The sequence below is a fragment of the Spermophilus citellus genome (genome assembly GCF_964194105.1).
Source record: "Spermophilus citellus genome assembly, chromosome: 7".
Taxonomy (NCBI): Eukaryota; Metazoa; Chordata; class Mammalia; order Rodentia; family Sciuridae; genus Spermophilus; species Spermophilus citellus.
The window spans coordinates 27,423,913-27,445,114 of record NC_138188.1 but is presented as its reverse complement, the minus strand read 5'-3'; the positions used below and the strand labels follow the sequence as shown (position 1 = coordinate 27,445,114).

Here is a 21,202-nt window from a genome sequence, read left to right as displayed (position 1 = left end):
ATGTCCATCTACAACTAAAAAATACTAAAATAAATAAAGGCTTTGTCTCCATCTACAACTAAGAAAAAAAAATTTTAAAAAGAGTTTTGGAATAGTTTCAAAGAATATACACAATTTGGGGCTGGGGTTGTGACTCAGGGGTAAAGCACGCGTGAGGCACTGGGTTCGATCCTCAGAACAACATAAAAATAAAATAAAGGTTATTGTGTCCACCTACAACTAAAACAAATATTTTTTTAAAGATTTTTTTTAAAAGAATATACACAATTATGTGAAAGGTAATTAAAACACAGCCCCTTTCAAATATATCCCTATAGCAGCTGGTTTTTCTTCATGTACTTCAAAAATGCAATAAGTCAACAACAAAACAATAAAGTCAAAACAGACCAGACACAGAAACAACTGAGAATACACTGTCTATTCAGCCAGAAAATTTCAAATGCTTAAAAACAATCTGCTCTTTTAATATTTTTATTTTGGAAAAATAGTTATTTTTCATTAAAAATATTATTTATGGGGGCTGAGGATACACTCTGGTAGAGCACCTGAAGGATGCACAAGGCTTTGAGTTTAATTCCAAGGACAGAAAAAAGAAGTTATGATCTGCAGGTATAGCTCAGTGGTAGAGCCCATGCTTAACTGCATAGGACCTGGGTTCAAGCCCCAGTACCAAATAATAATAATTTATTTATGTTAAACAGAATGAGTTTATTTTTTAATGAATTAATATTATTTCTCAGTTTTAATTTCTAGTACAGCAAATATTGATAGGTATAATACGATGATACTCTTAAAAATTGAAGACCCCAAGAACCAAGACCAAAAATCTTTTTGGGGGAATTTTCTATTTTTTTATTAGAACATACTAATTATACATAGTAGTTAGGTTCATTTTGACAAAATCATATATGCAAGGAATTTGATTTCAATCCCCATTTCCCTTTTCCTCACTTCCCTCCCCCATTCTCCTTCCTCTGTTCTAATGAAGATCAAAAATCTTGAGAACTATTGTTTCACAACTACAAGATTCTAAGATCTGTAGTCTATTACCTCAAATTTTCCTGTATTACAAAGAGAAAAACTAGCATTTTTTAAAATTTAATAAGGAAAACATCAGATTGGTAGAATATCACAAAATATTTTAACTATTCCATAACGAAAACAAAATTTCAAAATTATGATTAACCTGATCTGTAAATCACATACACTGGTTATTTTATAAATTTAATTAGCCATCAAAGGCAAATTTTCTCAATGACTAAAGTCATTTGCAAAGTCAGATTTTTACTTTTACCAGTAAATCTCTGCTATCTGCACCCCATTTAAAATGGCCAAGGGCGAGGGTTCCCTATGTTCTCTGCAAAGCTCCCCTGCTTAGGCCCTTCATTGGAAAGGGCACTGAGCAACATAGCCCTGCACCAGTCCCAGGCATTTTGAATGAGTAGGAGTAAATGTCTGGAAGGCCACTATGAAGGAAGCAAGTGCAACATTCATTTCATTCTCCATAGAATCATGGCCACTGGGGAAAAAAGGTTGTGGCATGGGGAAAAATTATTAGACTGAGAAGATATGAGCTAAAGCAGGGATGACAGTTTGGGCCATGAGAAGGCTGGGTGACACAGATTCTATTCCATCATCTACAAAGCTGGGTTCTGCAAAATTTGCACACGCACACACGCGCGCGCGCGCATACACACACACACAAACATAATCAATGTAATATTAGGGAATGAGGCAAGAATGAAAGCAATTCTAGCTAAATCTCTTACCATTCAACTTGTGAGTCCTGTATCTCTTTCCACGTGTGTGTGTGCATACACATGCTAGAAATGGAACCCAGGACCTTGCACATGCTAAACACATACTCTACCACTGACTATGTTTTCCCTTAGCCCAACTAAAATGTCTTAAGATGAAGATTATAGTAAGAACCCATATGGCAACGGCATGAAGCCCACTTTTCCCAGGCTTCCTTGAGTCTAAACCAGCCCTTAATCTAAATCAGCCTAAAAGCAAATCAGTTTTATCTGCTAGATCCTGAAATGAAGAGAAAGCCAAACCATTCTCAATTTTTCATCCTTCCAACTCCCCCATCAGTTTTTTCCCAAAAGAGAAGACTTGTCCTCTGAGGCTCCTCCCTCTCCTGACAGCTCTACCACAGAGCCAAGAAGCGTAGTCTGGGTTGTGCTTTCAAAACCCAGACAAATGCAAGCTGAGCATAAAGGAGGTGGTTTGCCCTTAATAATCCTGTTAACATTCAGAATGAATTATGGCAAAGACTTCTGGATCTAGCTACCCATCAGACAAAAAATCCTGAAAAGCTCCATGCACATGGCATTCAACAAATAAAAGCTCTTTTAAGTAAGACTACACAGGGACCCTACCCAAATCCCTCAATAATATAACAATAAGTGCCAATTTTCTAAATTAATGTGGATCACTTTAGATTTCCTATTATCAACTCTTTTTTTTTTTTAATATTGTTTAGTTGTTGGGCTGAGGCTGTAGCTCAGTGGTAGAACACTTGCCTAGCACGTGTGAGGCCCTGGGTTCAATCCTCCGCACGCATTAAAATAAATAAATAGAATAAAGGTATTGTGAAAAAATTCAAAAAATATATTGTGGGGGCTGGGGATATGGCTCAAGTGGTAGCGTGATCGCCTGGCATGCGTGTGGCCCGGGTTCGATCCTCAGCACCACATACAAAGATGTTGCGTCCACCGATACCTAAAAAAAAAATAAATATTAAAAAAAATTCTCTCTCCCTCTCTCACTCTCTCTTTTAAAAAAAAAATATATATATATATTGTGTAGTTGTCAGTGGATCTTCATTTTTATTTATTTATACATGGTGCTGAGAATCGAACCCAGTGACTCACACATGTCAGGCAATGCTCCACCAATGAGCCAGAACCCCAGCCCCTATTACCAACTCTTTTATAATAGCAACAGGTACATACATAGTACACAGGTGTTTTCTCTCTCTTTTTTTTCTTTTGTATCAAGGACTGAACCTAGGGGCGTTTCACCACTGAGCCACATCCCCAGCCTTTTTTTTTCTTTTCTTTGTAGTTTTAAATGGACAGAATGCCTTTATTTTTTATGTGGTGCTGCGGATTGAACCCAGTGCTTCACACATGCTAGGCAAGCACTGTACCACTGAGCTACAGCCCCTCCAAGCCCTTTTTTATATTTTACTTAGAGACAGGGTCTCGCTGAGTTGCTGAGGTGACTTTGAATTCAGGATTCTCCTTCCTCAGTCTCCCAAGCCACAGGGATTACAGTCATGAGCCACCATGCCCAGCAGGTTGTCTCTTTACTACAGTTTTTCCTTAGGTAGAATCTATCCCAAATATAAGTATATGCTTATATTTTCAAAATATTCTAAAGGGAAAAATATAAAATGTTATTGTATCTATACAGCTATCCAATTTTTCACTTGTCTTTGCCATGGCTTGGGCACTCTGTGCACTTAGCTTCTCTGGCTCTCCTTACTTTGTGATATATAAAAATATACTTAATCTTTGTTCCTGGTTCCTGGGTAGTAGTTCCTAAAACTCTTGGAACTTCATAATGCTGGGGCTCCTTGACTGCCTAACAATTAGACTAGGTACCAGAAAGACCAATAGTAAACTAGAGGAACTCTAAGGAGTATCAGAACTGAACTGAACATCCAGTTCAGTTTTTGATGCAGAAAGAATTGGCTATTAGTGTTCTAAATCCATATCTGCAAGAGCACCAAAAAATTTCAAAGATTCCCCCCCACTTTCTTTTTTGGTCCTGGGGATTGAATCCTGGGGGGCTTTACCACTGAGCTACATCACCACACCTTTTTATTTTGAAATAGGATCTCACTAAATTGCTGAGGTTGGCCTCAAACTTGCGATCCTCCTGCCTCAGCCTTCTGAGTCACTGGGATTTTAGGTGTGTACCACTCACTGTGCTTGGGTAAAGATGTATTTCTTGACTTCCCATATGTAAAATAAATTATGAAATTTATATCAATGCAAAAGGTAACCTATATCTTTAAACTACTAAATGTCACCTTTCCACTTTATGTGAATTAGTAATTAAATGGTACAAGAGTTTGTAAATAGAAATACAAAGTAGGTTCTACCTCCTCGATTCACAAAGGAAGAAAAGAACCCCTGATGAAAAAGCTATCAAATGTAATGTTTTCCATATTTCTAATGAATAACAAAAACTGATTATGAGAATTAGAAGAAAAGTAGTACAAACAATGAAGATCTTTAGTGATCTAAGCAGTTCAAAATATGCATAAAGATGGGGTTATGTCCTGATAAACCCATCATCAGATAAAAATATATTAAGTTGAAAATGCATTTACTACACCTATCCTACCAAATATCATAGCTTAGTAACACAATATGCAGAAGGTTCGGGCTGTGCACTCTCATGATGTACAGCTGACTAGGAACTGGAGCTCACTGTAGCTGCCCAGCATTTTAATAGCATCATATAGCACATGCTAGCCTGGAAAAAGATGAAAATTCAAAGCTGGAAATATGGTTTGGTTTCTACTGAAAATGTACAATAGAGGCTGGGGTTGTGGCTCAGAGGTAGAGCGCTCCCCTCATATGCGTGAGGCATTGGGTTCAATCCTTAGCATCACATAAAAATAAAATAAAAATATTGTATCCACCTATAACTAAAAAATAAATATTTTTTTTTTTTTTAAAAAAGAAAGTGTACAACATTTTCATCATTGCAAGGTCAAAAATCCTAAGCAGAACCATCATCGGTCAAGGACCATCTGTAAAGCCTAACCATTTCCAGTCTATTAGATACCTCCCCCTCCCTTAGCCAAAGCAACCCTTTCAGATACCAAGTCTGCTAGTAGCTACTAAAATGTGGAAGGACTATATTACACAAGTGAATTCTATTCAAACACAACCCTTTCCTCTCTAAGTAGCAGCGCTTTCTGAAGAATGCCATAAGGAAGTCAGGATCTGAATATCAGAAGACAAGGTTCTGGGAATGAGTATATAAACCTCGCCATATATGAAAAATAATCCTCCAAAAATTGTTTCAGATTAGAGGACAGTAAATGCAATGTGGAATCTTGGGTTAGATACCAGGCCTGGAAGAAAAAATATCTACAAAGTCCAGTACTATAGACAACTAATAGACTGAGTATAGACTGTGGGCAAGATATCAATATCAAATTTCTTGATTTTGAGAATTGATCTGTGATTACGTAAGAACATGTTCTTAGGAAATACATGATGAAGTATTTTGTGGTAAAAATAACTTCCTAAGAGACAGCAAGAAAGAGAATACATTTTTCTGTTTCTACTTCTCCAAAGATTTAAACACTTAAGTACAAAAATGTAGTGTTTCAAAATACAGATCTAAAATATTACGTGACCATCCTCAGCACCACATACCAACAAAGATGTTGTGTCCGCCGAGAACTAAAATAAATAAATAAATATTAAAAATAAAATAAAATAAAATAAAATGTTCTCCTTTAAAGAGTGCTATAGCACACAGTATGGAAACTTTAAAAAAAAAAAATGGAGCTGGGGATGTGGCTCAAGGGGTAGCGCGCTCGCCTGGCATGCGTGCGGCCCGGGTTCGATCCTCAGCACCACATACAAACAAAAGATGTTGTGTCCGCCAAAAACTAAAATAAATAAATAAATATTAAATTTTTTTAAAAAATAAATAAATAAAATAAAATATTACCTGACTATTCTCTATTGTTAATTAGTAACAAATTAGGAACAAACTTCTTTTCCTTTTAGACTCAATGACTTAGGGTTAAAAAGGCTAATTAAACCTCCCAGCAATCCCTTGCATATAGACAGAATGTCCACTTGCTAAGGGTTGAATCTTTCCCTTTCCCTGAGCCCAGCAAAAATTAAGTCAAAGTCTCACTTGTACTCTAGGCATGATCAATGTCATAAACAAATGGCATCCCACAAGCAGGCAGAAATTGGACTCAGCAGCTTGCCTTCACTCTATGTGTGGTATGTGACCCAGTTCTGAACAGTCTTCTAAGGAGACTTATGGAATCTATCTATAGTATAAATGTTACTATGGCTTTGTGGCCAAAATTAATCTAACCTGTACTCAGAGCATGTACATGCTCTCGTTTTCACTCTAGCACTATAAAAATAGCTTAAACCAGGCATGGTCCTGGTGGTGCACGGCTATAATCCCAGTGACTCGGAAGGCTGAGAAAGGAGGATCACAAATTTATGAACAGCCTCAGCAACTTAGCAAACCCCTAAACAATTTAGCAAGACCCTGTCTCAAAATAAGAAATAAAAAGGTTTGGAAGGCCTGGTACAGTGGTGTATAAGTAATCCCAGCAGCTCGGGAGGCTGAGATTGGAGGATCCCAAGCTCAAAGCCAGCCTAAGCAATTTATCGAGACCCTCAGCAACTCAGCGAGACCCTATCGCAAATTAAAAAAGGGCTGGAGATGTGGTTCAGTGGTTAAGCACCCCTGGGTTCAATCTCTAGTACCAAAAAGAAATAAAATATGGCTAAAAGACATACCACTTTGAACCAGACTCACTTGCGTGAACTTGCCCTACAAGTCTCTCTCTAGCTAAACAATGAACACAAATACTCAAGAAAACTGTGACATCTGAATTTCAGCAAAGTGGTAAAGTAAGTTACACTTGACCTAAAGCCAAAATACTAACAGAAAAAAAAAATTCTTCTTTCAAATTATTACTTCTATAACTTCTCTAAGGAAAAGCATATGGAGTTGAACAAAACTAGGGCTATAGATTTTAGAAGTAAGAGGATCTGCAGTAGTCTGCAGTAAAACCCTATTTCTGTATTCAAAAAATAATGGATATTACCTTGGAAGAAGAACCATCTGTCAAAGACCAGAACATAGCCTAGATGTGTGTGTGCCATGCACATTCCATACTCTTCAGATAGAGGCTATTCTATGGAGACATAACCAAACTTCATCATATCAAATGGGAAGTATAAAGACCAAAATAGTTCACACAAGACCATAGAGTCAAGAGATATTGTCATAGTCAAGGGAACAAGGGCATAGGCTGGAATGAACTAAGAGCTTGAAAAAATAATTTAAAGAAAAAGTAGCTGAGTGTGGTGACACATACTTGTAATCCCAACTTGTTGGGAGGCTGAGGCAGTAGAATCATAAGTTTGAGGCCAGCCTGGACAATGAAGGGAGACCTGTCTCAAAATAATTTTTTTTTTGGAAAGTGCTAGTTCTGGGGAGAAAAAAAATGGTGGCATACACAAACTTGGTTCATGTTATTTCTTTCTCTCTCATTTTTTTTTCTTCTTTTTTGGTATTATGGATTAAACCCATGCAGTTTTACATATGCCTTTAGCACTGCTGTTGTCTTAATCAATAATTATGAAGTACACCCCATTTCAAAAAAGTGGGGGGGGCTGGGCATGGTGTTACACTTTATCACTAGGCTATGACACCTCCCCCCCCTTTTTTTTTTTTGGTACTGGGGATTGAACTCAGGGGTGCTCAACCACTGAGCCACCTCCCCAGACATATTTTATATTTTATTTAGAAACCAGGTCTCAATGAGTTGCTAAGCACCTCACCATTGTTGAGGCTGGCTTTGAACTCACGATCCTCCTGCCTCAGCCTCCGGAGGTGTTGGGATTACAGGGGTGTACCACCATGCCCAGCCTCCCCTTTTTTTTATCATTTTTAAATTTTGTGACAGGGTCTTGCTGAATTGCTTAGAGCCTTCTTCAGTTGCTAAGGCTGACCTTGAACTTGTGATCCTTCTGCCTCAGCCTTCATGTCACCAAGATTACAAGCATGCACCAACAGTTTGTGTTAATTCTGAAATTTGAAATGGGGTGTACTTCATAATTATTGATTAAGACAACAGCAGTGCTAAAGGCATATGTAAAACTGCATGGCAACTTTTTATATGATATTTTTAGAAGTCTATATAACAAAATATGTAACTATATAATTTTTATGTTTTTCTTAGTAAGATCTAGTTTGCATAATACTAACATTAAGTAAAAATCTCATTAGAGACCTTTCTACTGTGTCACATTTCCAAGCTAATGAAATAAAAACTTAATGATATGAACTTCATTAAAAGCAGGAATGTCTTGCTGGGTGTGGTGGCCCAGGCCTGTAATCCCAGCAACTATGGAGGCTGAGGCAGGAGGGTTCCCTTTTTCTGGCCAACCTCAGCCATTTAATCAAGACCCTCAAGCAACGTAGTGAGGAACCTGTCTCAAAATAAAAAGAACCGAGGATATTGCTCAATAGTTGAGAATCTCTGGGTTCAATCCCCAGTACTGCAAAACCAGAAGAAAAAGCAGGAAAAAAGTGGCTGACAATTATTTTGGAGAAAGAATGATTAAAGGGAAAAACAGAAAGGCTAGTGATTTATTCAGACCAAAGTCTAAGCACTTTTCATATAAAGACACTCTGAGAGGCACTATGGGGATAGTACAATACATGATTCAAAGGGGAAAAAAGAAAAAAAACAGAAGTAGAGCAAGAAGCAATGAGACTATCTGACTCCAAAACAGAAAGAATCAACAAAAATGTCATTTGGGGCCACAAAGAAACCTGTATCACTTGAATAAACACTAAATCAAATCTGATCTTAATACAAAAATTTTATTTGTAATAGAAAAATGAGTGCTAAAAGGTAGTGCTATTGCCTCACCAAGGAAGTTACAAGGCACATTCTTCCCCATTATACTAAACACCCACCCTGAATACACACACTCTCTCACATCTGGTCGCATGGCACCCAGGGATATGCATTCATCCTGATGCAGTTAAGGGACTATCTAGGTTTGCAGGGCAAAGCCTATATCTTGAAATTAAACCCCAAATCTTTGCCTAATCATTGCTCACTATGCCAACCTACAGCACTTGGCAACCATTAAGACAATTTATTTGAGTGAAAGTGAAGAACAGAAGTGGAACAGTGAGAAACAACTGCCAAATCTCAAGGGCAGAGACTCAGAATCTATAGTGTAGCAGGTTCCACTGCAGGTTCCAATCTTCTGGTCACTCATCCAATGAGTAGTTATTAAACATTATTGGGACCTATTCTCAAGTGGACATTTCTCTAGTGCTACAGCCAAAATTAAAATGTCTGGCCAAAAAAGGGGAGTGAGTGAATAACGATGAGATTAATCCTCCCTCCTGCTTACCACAGCAAACAAGAATGAGGAGTGCAACTCATTGTTACATAACAGTGAGGCTGAACAAAAGGCCCAGCTAGGTCAATGTTGACAGCTACAGAGCATCATATACCAAAGGTTAGAAGCTGCTACTTGGCCACATTAAGTGACAAGCTACTGACCACCCCATACCACAGCCATTTCTAGAATCTCACTGCCTCTCCCATTAACTGAAATAAAAAAATCATGGGCTTTCATAACAATTCTGACAGGAAGCCATCTTCACATTCACATGTATGCATGTTAAGATATTCCTGATTTTGTTTTTTGTTTTTGAAGCCAGGGATGGTTTACCACTAAGCAACATCCTTGGTTCTTTTTATTTTGAGACAGATTCTCACTAAGTTGCTTGAAGGTCTTGATTAAATGGCTGAGGTTGGCCAGAAAAATGGAACGCTCCTGACTCAGCCTTCATAGTTGCTGGGATTACAGGCCCGGGCCACCACACCCAGTAAGACATTCCTGCTCTTAATGAAGTTCATATCATTAAGTTTTTATTTATTAGCTTGGAAATATGACACAATAGAAAGATCTCTAATGAGATTTTTGCTTAATATTAATATTATACAAACTAGATCTTACTAAGAAAAACATAAAAATTATATAGTTACATATTGTTATATAAACTTCTAAAAATATCATATAAAAAGGAGCCATGCAGTTTTACATATGCCTTTAGCACTGCTGTTGTCTTAATCAATAATTATGAAGTACACCCCATTTCAAATTTCAGAATTAACACAAACTGATGGTGCATGCTTGTAATCTTAGTGACATGAAGGCTGAGGCAGAAGGATCACAAGTTCAAGGTCAGCCTTAGCAACTGAAGAAGGCTCTAAGCAATTCAGCAAGAATGTGTCACAAAATTTAAAAATTTAAAAACAAAGGAATGGGGGCATGACCTAGTGGTAAAGCACCCCAGGGTTCAGTCCCCAGTATCAAAAGAAAAGAAACACACACACACACACACACACACACACACACACACACAGAGAGAGAGAGAGAGAGAGAGAGAGACAGAGAGAGAGAGACATAAACCAAGATTATGTATGTCATTTTTCCCCCAGTACTGGGCATTGAACCCAAGGGCACTCTATCAGTGAACTACATCATTAGCCCTTTTTTATTCTATTCTGAGATGGGGGTCTCAGGTTAAGTTGTCCAGGTTAGCCTGGAACTTGCAATCATCCTGCCTCAGCCTTCTGACCTACTGGGATTACAAATGTGGGCTACCGTTCCAAGCCAAGTATGTCATTTTATAGCTTCCCTACTGATCAAACTTTTGCAACAAAAACCTATAAAATTATCATCATGCACAAAGAAATTTTTTTTAAAGTGAGAGTGAAAGAGAGAGAGAGAGAGAAAAAAAAAAAAGGAACTGAAAGGAAGTACTTCACTGAATACTGGGTATACCAAAATTGAAGTCAAGAAAGCACCAAAAATTCTAATCACAGGTCTAGAAACTAACCAGTGAAAACCAACAAGATAACAACATAATGAAAAATGCACATTTAACACATTGGACAAGGACTTCCTGCTTGACCCACTGGCAGACAAGAGATGCTGCAAAATTTCTCCAATAGCAAAACCAAGAAATGTGGATAAAATTATAATGACAACTCAGGAGGCTGAAGCAGGAGGATCAAAAGTTCAAGGCCAGCCTCAGCAACACAATGAGGGCTCTAAGTAACTTAGTGAGACCCTTTCTCAAAATTTAAAAAATTAAAAAGCTAGGGATGTAGTTCAGTGGTAAAGCATCCTGGGTTTAATCTCTAGTACCCTCAAAAAAAAATTATAATAAGCATTCTTTTTAATGCACAGCTGTGCTCACAAGACGGTAACAGAAATCCCCAAGGACCAAAAATGAAAAGCAAACTAAAAATCACAGACTAAGTCTCTTGAGTTTTAAAAGCTGACACTGTAATGGTTCTGGGGAAAGGAGGAGGATAATCATGAGGGGGTGGAAGGAGATAAGAGTCAATGTGTTGGGCTCAAAGAAGCTATAAAGGAGGAGCTGACTTGGTGTGATGGGAAAATGAGACATGCCAGTAAAGAAGGCTGAGGGAGGAGGACCTCAAATTCAAGGCCAGCCTCAGCAAAGGAAGACCCTGTCTCAAAAATAAAAAGGGTTGGGGATATAATTCAGTGGAGAGCATGTCTGGGTTCAATCAAAAGGAGGGGCTAACACAAAGCCAGGACCTTGAATATTTATGCTCTCATGAAAAGCAAACTAGGAAAAACCAGTCCACCAAACACAGAGACAACACAGAAACTTGTGTCAACCGAAGCTAGAGAAGGAAAAAAAAGTATCCAGTGGAAACCTGTAACCATCTGCCCTCCAACCAATTTGAGATCTAAATATATACACTTTGATGTATGGTCCAAGAAATTAACCAAAATTAAAGTGATCCCAAGCAACTGATACACCTTGGTTGCTTAGCAGCAAGCACAAAGCATGTCTGATATATTCCTCATCCCAAACCACAAAAAGATTTCCTTGCTGAAGGGCTGGGGTTGTAGCTCAGTGGTAGAGTGCTTGCCTAGCATGTGTGCGGCACTGGGTTGGATTCTCAGCACCATGGATAAATAAATAAAATAAAGGTCCATCAACAACTAAACAACATTAAAATTAAAAAGAAAGAAAGTCTTGCTCACAATCCAAAAGTGCCAATATATGACGGAGTAATCCAAGCAATAAAGATCAGACTCCTAAAAATCTTCTCATAACAGAACTATCAGATTAAATTAGATATATTACATGACTATCTCTAAAGATGCATAAAAGTCTTAGATAAAATTCAAAAATCTATTAATGATTCCAAAAGAAGACAGAATCTCAGCAAAATAGATGAAAGCTTCTTACAAAGGATAAAGAAAATTGACCGGAAACATTTACCACACTTAGTACGAAACACTGGGAGTATGCCCTTTAAATCCAGGAAGACAAGGTTGTATGCTATCAGTGATTCTATCAACATCAAATTAAGGATTCCTGGGGCTGGGATTGTGGCTCAGTGGTAGAGTGCTCGCCTAGCACAGGCAGGACCCAGGTTCGATCCTCAGCACCACATAAAAATAAAGGCATTGTGTTGTGTCCATCTACTCCTAAAAAATAAATTAAAAAAAAAATAAGGATTCTAAATAAGGAAGACCAAAAAATTGGCATAAAGATTGGATTTAAAAAAGAAAATTATTAGTCAGGGATGGTGCAAGCCAGTAACCCCAGCAACTAGGGAGGCTGAGACAGGAGGATCACAAGTTCAAAGCCAGCAACTTAGCAAGGCCCTTAGTAACTTAGCAAGATCCTGTCTCAAAATAAAAAAATAAAAGAAAGGGCTGGGGATGTGACTCAGTGATTAAGTGTCCCCCTGGGTTCAATCCCTAGTACCAAATAAATAAATAAAATATAATAAAATAAAAAGGGCTGGGGGTGTAGCTCAGTGGCAAAGAACACCTGGGTTCAATCCTGAAAGACAAAAAAGAAAGGAAAACTCTGAACAGTTAAGGAGTATATTATTTCAACATGAAAATATATGGGCAAGCTATTAGAAATACAAATGAACTCACTAAGGTGATTGAGTGAAAAAGCAATCAAGAAAAAAATTGATTTTATCTCTAGATGCTCTTAATACCCACTTTTTAAATATTTTTAGTTGTAAATGGACACAATGCCTTTATTTATTTTTATGTGGTGCTGAGGATACCACTGAGCTACAGCCCCAGCCCCTGTTAATACCCATTTGGAAGTCACAATTTAAAAAAATATTATTTAAAAGAGCAATAATGGCCAGGCACAGTGGCTCACACCTGTAATCCTAACAACTAGGGAGGTTAAGACAGGAGGATTCCAAGTTAGAGGCCAGCCTGAGCAACCTAGTGAGACCCTCAGCAATTTAGTGAGACCCTGCATCAAAATAAAAAATAAAAAGAGTTGGGAGGTAGCTCTGTAGTAAAGCTCCCTGAGATCTAAATATATACTTTGCTGTATGGTCCAATCCCCAGTACAAAAATAATTTTAACGATTTTAAAAATAAGAGCAAAAATCACCAAACAAGTAGCACATGCCATAATCTCAGCAATTTGGAAGGTTACATCAAGAGAATCGCAAGTTTGAGGCTAACCTAAGCAACTTAGGGAGACCTATCTCAAAATTAAAAATAAAAAGGGCTGGATGTGGCTCAGTGGCAAAATGCCCCTGGGTTCAATCCCCAGTAAAGGAAAAAATAAAATAAAAAACAATAACTATATGATAAATTCCTGATACTTACATCTGGCAATTCATGCAGGCTTCCCAAAACATGGACTAGCCATTAGATTGAGTAGTATACAGTAGTGAAGAAAGAGGCTTATTTGTCTAATCTCAGTTATATAAACACTGATTTCAGGACTCACATATTTTCCACTGTCATCAACAAAATGAAAAGAAATAAGTTTTTTTTTCATTTAGACTTAAACAAAGGAATCAGACACATGGTCCTCAAAATGCAAAACTGTTTCTAAACAGCATCCTATGATAAACATATAAATAACAAGTAGTATGGGTCCTGCAAAGCTATGTGACAGTTCTCTTTGAACTCTTTTTTCCCCTATTATATCACATTTGAGCAAATTTCTTCAATAGACTGTATCTGCCAATGTCTATCCTTTGATACACCCTGATAAAACCAGTTAGCCTTCTTTAAAAAAACTAAAGGGGCTGGGATTGTAGCTTAGTGGCAGAGCGCTTGCCTAGCAGGTGTGAGGCCCTGGGTTCGATCCTCAGCACCACATAAAAATAAATAAATAATAACAAAGATATTGTGTCCAACTACACTAAAAAATAAATATTAAAAAAAAAACTAAAGGAGCAATCACACTTCAAAAGACCCTTTTTCTACTTCTGATTCAGTCTTTCTATTCCTAACTCCTCACTCTATGTTTACATGTGGTCAGGCATCCAAATCATTATATCTTCAGGTACATCTAATATAGGGACTCCAAAACTAATGGATTCTGCTAACTATGGCCCAGAGTGAAGTATTCTTGTTCTCCTGTGTAAGGCAGAGACCAACCATTTCCTTGCTTTGGGGAAGATACTCTGGCCTATGAATTTCCCCTCCTAGGCTTTAGCAGGCCCTGGCAGCAAGCTCAAACACTTCAGAAAGCTAATATCTACATAAGCCTTTAATACCAGGATAAAAATGGTATAGCTGCTGGAAATGCACTCAGTGGCAGAGCACTTGCCTAGCATGCAAGAATGCTCTGGGTTCAATCCTACCCCATCCCCCCAAAAAAGCTATTGCCAACAGATTCAAAACCCTACATTGCTTCTATCAGTAACTGAAAAAACTATTTAATTTTGCTTTCCAAAAGTTGTTCCCTCTAGGCTGTTTCTAAACTTGACAGTAAGAAAAAAGGTTTTGTTTTTGTTTGTTTTACAGTACTAGGGACTGAACCCAGGGGCACTCTCCACCAAACTATGTCTCCAATCTTTTTAATCACTTAGATACACAGGCTGGCTTCGAACTTGATCCTCCTGCCTAAATCTCTTGAATTATTGGGATTACAAGTGTGTGCCACCCAACCTGGAGAAGTAAAAGATTTTAAGGGAGATTTAAAAATAACTACAGCACAGGATGCAAGGCTGGTTCAATATACGGAAATCAATAAATGTAATTCACCACATCAATAGACTTAAAGATAAGAACCATATGATCATCTCGATAGATGTTGAAAAAGCATTCGACAAAATACAGCATCCCTTTATGTTCAAAACACTAGAAAAATTAGGGATAACAGGAAATTACCTCAAAAAGGTAAAAGCTATATACGCTAAGCCTCAGGCCAGCATCATTCTAAATGGAGAAAAATTGAAGGCATTCCCTTTAAAATCTGGAACAAGAAAGGGATGCCCTCTCTCACCACTTCTATTCAACATAGTTCTTGAAACACTAGCCAGAGCAATTAGATGAAAGAAATTAAAGGCATAAATATAGGAAAAGAAGAACTTAAATTAGCACTATTTGCCGATGACATGATCCTATACCTAGCAGACCCAAAAAGTTCAACCAAGAAACTTCTAGAACTAGTAAATGAATTCAGCAAAGTGGCAGGATATAAAATCAATACCAATAAATCAAAGGCATTCCTGTATATCAGTGACAAATTCTCTGAAATGGAAATGAGGACAACTACTCCATTCACAATATCCTCAAAAATAAATAAATAAATAAAATACCTGGGAATCAACCTAACAAAAGAGGTGAAAGATCTATACAATGAAAACTACAGAGGGCTGGGGATGTGGCTCAAGCAGTAGCGCGCTCGCCTGGCATGCGTGCGGCCCGGGTTCAATCCTCAGCACCACATACCAACAAAGATGTTGTGTCCGCCAAGAACTAAAAAAAATAAATATTAAAAAATTCTCTCTCTCTCTCTCTCTCTCTCTCTCTCTCCTCTCTCACTCTCTCTTTAAAAAAAAAAAAAGAAAACTACAGAACCCTGAAGAAAGAAATAGAAGAAGACTTAGAAGATGGAGGATTTACCTTGCTCATGGATTGGTAGAATTAATATTATTAAGATAGCCATATTACCAAAAGCACTTTACAGATTCAATGCAATTCCCATCAAAATCTCAATGACATTCCTTGCAGAAATAGAAAAAGCAATCATGAAATTCATCTGGAAAAATAAGAGACCCAGAATAGCTAAAGTAATTCTAAGCAGGAAGAGTGAAATTGGTGGTATCGCGATTCCAGATTTTAAACTATACTATAGAGCAATAGTAACAAAAACAGCATGGTCCTGGCACCAAAACAGGCTGGTAGACCAATGGTACAGAATAGAGGACACAGAGACAAATCCACAAAATTACAACTACCTTATAATAGACAAAGGTGCTAAAAACATGCAATGGAGAAAAGGATAGCATCTTCAACAAATGGTGCTGGGAAAACTGGAAATCCATATGCAACAAAATGAAATTGAATCCCTTTCTCTCACCATGCATAAAAGTCAACTCAAAATGGGTCAAGGAGCTAGGAATCAGACCAGAGACTCTGCATCTAATAGAAGATAAAGTTGGCCTTAATCTTCATCACGTGGGAGCAGGCCCCAAATTCCTTAATAAGACACCTTTAGCACAAGAGTTAAAACCAAGAATCAATAAATGGGACGAATTCAAACTAAGAAGTTTTTTCTCAGCAAAAGAAATAATATGTGAGGTGAATAGGGAGCCTACATCCTGGGAACAAATTTTTACCCCTCAAACATCAGATAGAGCTCTAATCTCTAGAGTATACAAAGAACTCAAAAAGTTAAACAACAAAAAAACAAATAACCCAATCAACAAATGGGCCAAGGACTTGAACAGAAACTTCTCACAAGAGGATATACAATCAATCAACAAATACATGCTGGGAATGGAACCACCATTTGACCCAGCTATTCCCCTTCTCGGACTATACCCAAAAGACCTAAAAAGAGCATACTACAGGGACACAGCCACATCAATGTTTATAGCAGCACAATTCACAATAGTTAGAATGTGGAACCAACCTAGATGCCCTTCAATAGATGAATGAATTAAAAAAATGTGGCATTTATACACAATGGAATATTACTCAGCACTAAAAAATAACAAGATCATGGTATCTGCAGGCAAATGGATGGCAGTAGAGCAGATTATGCTAAGTGAAGTTAGCCAATCCCTAAAAAACAAATGCCGAATATCTTCTCTGATATAAGGGGGGGGGGTGACTCAAAATGGGATAGGGAGGAAGAGCATGAGAAGAAGATTACCACTAAATAGGGAAGAGAGGTGGGAGGGAAAAAGAGGGAGAAGGGGAGTTGCATGGAGGATGGAAGAAGAACGTCATCATTATACAGAATACATATATGATGTTGTGATGAGAAAAAGAAAAAAAATGTGTCACATTAGATTGGATAGAGAGAAATGATGGGAGAGGAGGGGAGGAGTAGGAGGGATAGGAAGGGCAACAGAAGGAGGATCACAAGTTCAAGGCCAGCCTCAACAGTGAGGCTCTAAGCAATTCAGTGAGACCCTGTCTCTAAATAAAATACAAAATAGGGCTGGGGATGTGCTCAGCGTTTGAGTGTCCCTGAGTTCAATCCCCAGTACCAAAAAGAAAAAGAAAAGCACTCTGAGGTCTTAGATCAGGTTATTCTGTGACATTTCAGAGGAAAAAAATCAGAACAAATACTTGGAAAGCCCTTACATCTTATGAAACAAAAGCCATTCCTTGGGGATACAGTCTGCTAGAGTACCAGTCCAAAAAAAAAAAAAAAAAAAAAAGCTATTCAACAAAATATTCCATTAAAAAAAATGCAATAGCTGGGCTCTGTGGCACACCACTATAACCCCACCAACTTGGGAGGCTGCAAATAAAAGGATCTCAAGTTTGAGGCCAGCCTGGGCAACTTAGCAAGCCCCTGTCTCAAAAAATAAAAGGGTGTGGGATGTATCTCAGTAACAGAGTGCCGCTGGGCTTAATCTCCATGCCAAAAAGGAAAGAAGAGAAAAGAAGAAGAAGAAGATGATCTACAAAGATAGTCTGAACACATCCAGTTGTCAAAATATAAAAAACATTAGGTCCTTCTTTAACAGGTTTATAACCTTCAGGCCAAAAATTGACCCTTACCGACTCCAAGTTGTTTAAATTAAAAGAGCTCATTTTTGCAGAAGTTTTGGTAGTTTCTGAAATATCTGCTTCTAGAGTCAAATCTCCAAAACACTATCTATCTACTGGGGAACACAAAAATACACAGACTAGATCAAGTCAGGAAAGAAGAAAAGTGTTAAAAGTGAGGCCCAGCCAGCCATGGTTGTGCACACCTATAATCCCAGCAGCTTGGGGGGCATGAAGATGTGCATGCAGTTTTAAGCTAAAAAGAAATCTTAGCTTATTTTGCTATGTGACCTCAGACAAGTTATTTAATCTCTCTGAACCACAGTTTCCTCAGTTGTACAATGGAGTTATCCCCTATCTTCAAAGTTTCTTAAGAAGATTAAGTGTTGAACAAAGATAAAATATACTATACAAATACACAGCTCAATATTTATCACACTGCAAGTACTCAAAACATAGAAGAAGGGTTCCAGACATAGCTCAATGACAGAGCACTTGCCTGGTGCACCTGAGGCCCTGGGCTCAATCCCTAGTATCACAAAAAAAAGGGGGGTGGGGGGGGGGAGAAGGAGGAAGAGGAAAGGAAGAAAGGAGGAAGAAGTGGCAGAGGAAGCAGAAGCAGCAGCAGCTGAGGATTCCGCTCAGTAATAATGTAATTGCCTAGTAGGCATGAAGCCCTGGATTCAATTCCTAGCACAAGAAGGAAAACCAGCATGGTGGCACATACCTTAAATCCCAGGGATTCAGGAGGCTGAGGCAGGAGGATCACAAATTCAAGGCCAGCCTGAGCAATTTTAGGTAGACCCTGTCTCAAAATAAAAAACAGAAAGGGTTGGGGATATAACTCTGTGGGAGAGCACTCCTAGGTTCAATTATAAATACTGCAAAAAGGAAGGAAGGAAGCGAATTTTGCTGGAAGAAATGTAGAAAATGAAATAAAAAATAAAAGACCAGTTAAAAAGCCAAAGGAAAGACCAGATTTGAGAACTATTTGGGAAGTAAAACAAATTGGGCTAGTAGAACATTGTTCTTCAAGCCTCAATTAAAAGTAAAAGAAGAGGGGCTGGGGATGTGGCTCAAGCGGTAGCGCGCTCGCCTGGCATGCGTGCAGCCCGGGTTCGATCCTCAGCACCACATACCAACAAAGATGTTGTGTCCACGGAAAACTAAAAAATAAATATTAAAAATTCTCTCTCACTCTCCTCTCTCACTCTCTCTTTAAATAAATAAATAAATAAATAAAATAAAAAAATAAAAGTAAAAGAAGAGGCTGGGTTTGTGGCTCAGTGGTAGAGTGCTTGCCTAGCATGTATGAGCCACTGGGTTGATCCTCAGCACCCCATTAAATTAATTAATTAATTAGGTATTGTGTTTCACAAGTAAAAAATTTAAAAAATAAAAAATAAAAGTAAAAGACACACAGGGCTTCTTTTTCAGGTTTCCCTAACAGGGTCTAAGACTACTGTCACCTCCTCTTCAGACACCAGCCCAGGCTAGAGACCACATGCCACACATGTCAGCTTTTACCATCAGCACCACAATAGAGGCGGTAGGTGTATCACAAGGCGGGAGCTCTTTAGTGTCAGAGGACTGGCTTAATGGCACCACTTAGTTAGAGCAAATTACTTAGCTTCTCCTCATCTACAACTAAGATAATGACACCTACACTCAGGGGCTATGAGGGTTCACATAGCATATGACCGAGGAACATAATAAGGACTCAGTCAGTTAGAACATCACAAATCCTACACAGATGTAAAACACATTTTACCCTGTCTCTTATAAAAACACTGTATAACCTTATCATGGCTCAAGTCCATTTGGAAGCTTCTGAGTTGAGACAGCCCTGTACACATCAGTAAGTTGGCTCTCTTATGGGCAACCAATGTTCCATTTACAGAAAGCCTGTTTGTATTTCCAATATGTGTATAATACCTTCTGCCATAATGAGTATTATATGGTTCCTAAATAAATAAAACTGGTTTCATAGAGCTCTTCTCTGGAGCAGCAGCTAGGATAGTTTTACCCAAAAATTAAGCAAAAAATATTGGCCTTAATCCCGGAAAACAAGCATTCCTTTCAGACAAAACTGGATAAACCAATTCCTCTAATAATAAGTAGATAAACACTCAGGGAAATGGAAGAACTAGAGATAACCAGAGTAATCCACATGGTGAAGTTCATCCAAAGTCAAGAATGTACCACTTCAGATTTGAATTGGCCAGGGGAGGCAAATAATTACCAAGTATAAAACACCAAAGTTACTACATTTAAGCACTTAAGAATAAAACAATTTGCTCTCATTAAAAACCAAGATTCCTGCTGGGAGCCAGTGGCACATGCCTATAATCCCAGTAACTCTGGAGGCCTGGCAGAAAGTTTGCAAGTTCGAGGCTAGTCTCAGTAATTTAATGAGACCTTGTCTCAAAACAAAAATAAAAAGGGCTACTCAGTGGTAAAGTGTCCTTCAGTTCAATTCCTACTATGAAAAAAAAGAAAAGAAAAGAAAAATCAAGATTTTTTATAAGAAGTTAAGAAGCTGGAGAGAGAAAATGCGGAGAAAAATAACAGTGGAGACAAAATTTAGAAATAATGCATGTGAAAGAGTAAGCTTCCAATTGAGTAGGTTGTTTTGTTGATGCTTCTATTGGTAGCTGATTTCTCTTAAGAAATGTCTTGACTGTATTCTTTACAAGTCATTCTTTGCTATTTCACTTAACAAATAGTTAAAGAAGTGATTCGTCAAGGGAGAAAAACTCTTTAAGATCTACAATATTTTTTATTTTCATGTATTTGTTGCTTAAACTAGTACACAATTTTATACAGATTTCAGCTTGCAGCCTCTCCCAATTCATCTTTCTCCTTATCATTTCCAGTAAGTCTCTGTGAGTCAATAATTCTCTATAGTATAACCCTCATTTGTTTTTAATACAATAGTCCATCACCACTCATGCCCCTAGTCACCTAAACAATTTCTCTTCTGTCAATGATCAGGAATTTTCTACACTTATAGGTTTTGTCAGTTATACTAACTGTAATGGGATGGACTGCATCCACTGCCAGTGAGCAAACACTTGCTGAGTGAAATAGTGAATAAAAATCACACTATCAACAAGGCACAGTGGCACACACATGTAGTCCCAAATACTTGGGAAGTGGAGATAAGACTGCTTGAGCTCACAAGTTCAAGAACAGCTTGGGCAACATAGCAAGACACCATATCAATTAAAAAAAAAAAATTGGGGCTGGGATTGTGGCTCAGCGGTAGAGCACTTGCCTAGTGCAGGCGGGACCCAGGTTCGATCCTCAGCACCACATAAAAATAAAGGCATTGTGTTGTGTCCATCTACACCTAAAATATAAATTTTTTTTAAA

General features: G+C 38.0%; 1 protein-coding gene across 2 annotated transcripts in view; it reads right to left on the bottom strand.

Moving 5' to 3' along the window:
• RAD54L2 (RAD54 like 2) overlaps positions 1–21,202 on the bottom strand; it is a 121,885-nt gene that overhangs the window by 76,612 nt on the left and 24,071 nt on the right. Inside the window, exon 2 of one of the 2 annotated variants that reach the window (XM_081301122.1) lies at positions 18,555–18,632. The exons of the other annotated variant lie outside the window; for it this stretch is intronic. The gene's annotated coding sequence lies outside the window, so the exon portion shown is untranslated. The remainder of the gene's footprint in view (positions 1–18,554; positions 18,633–21,202) is intronic. 2 annotated transcript variants of the gene reach the window in all.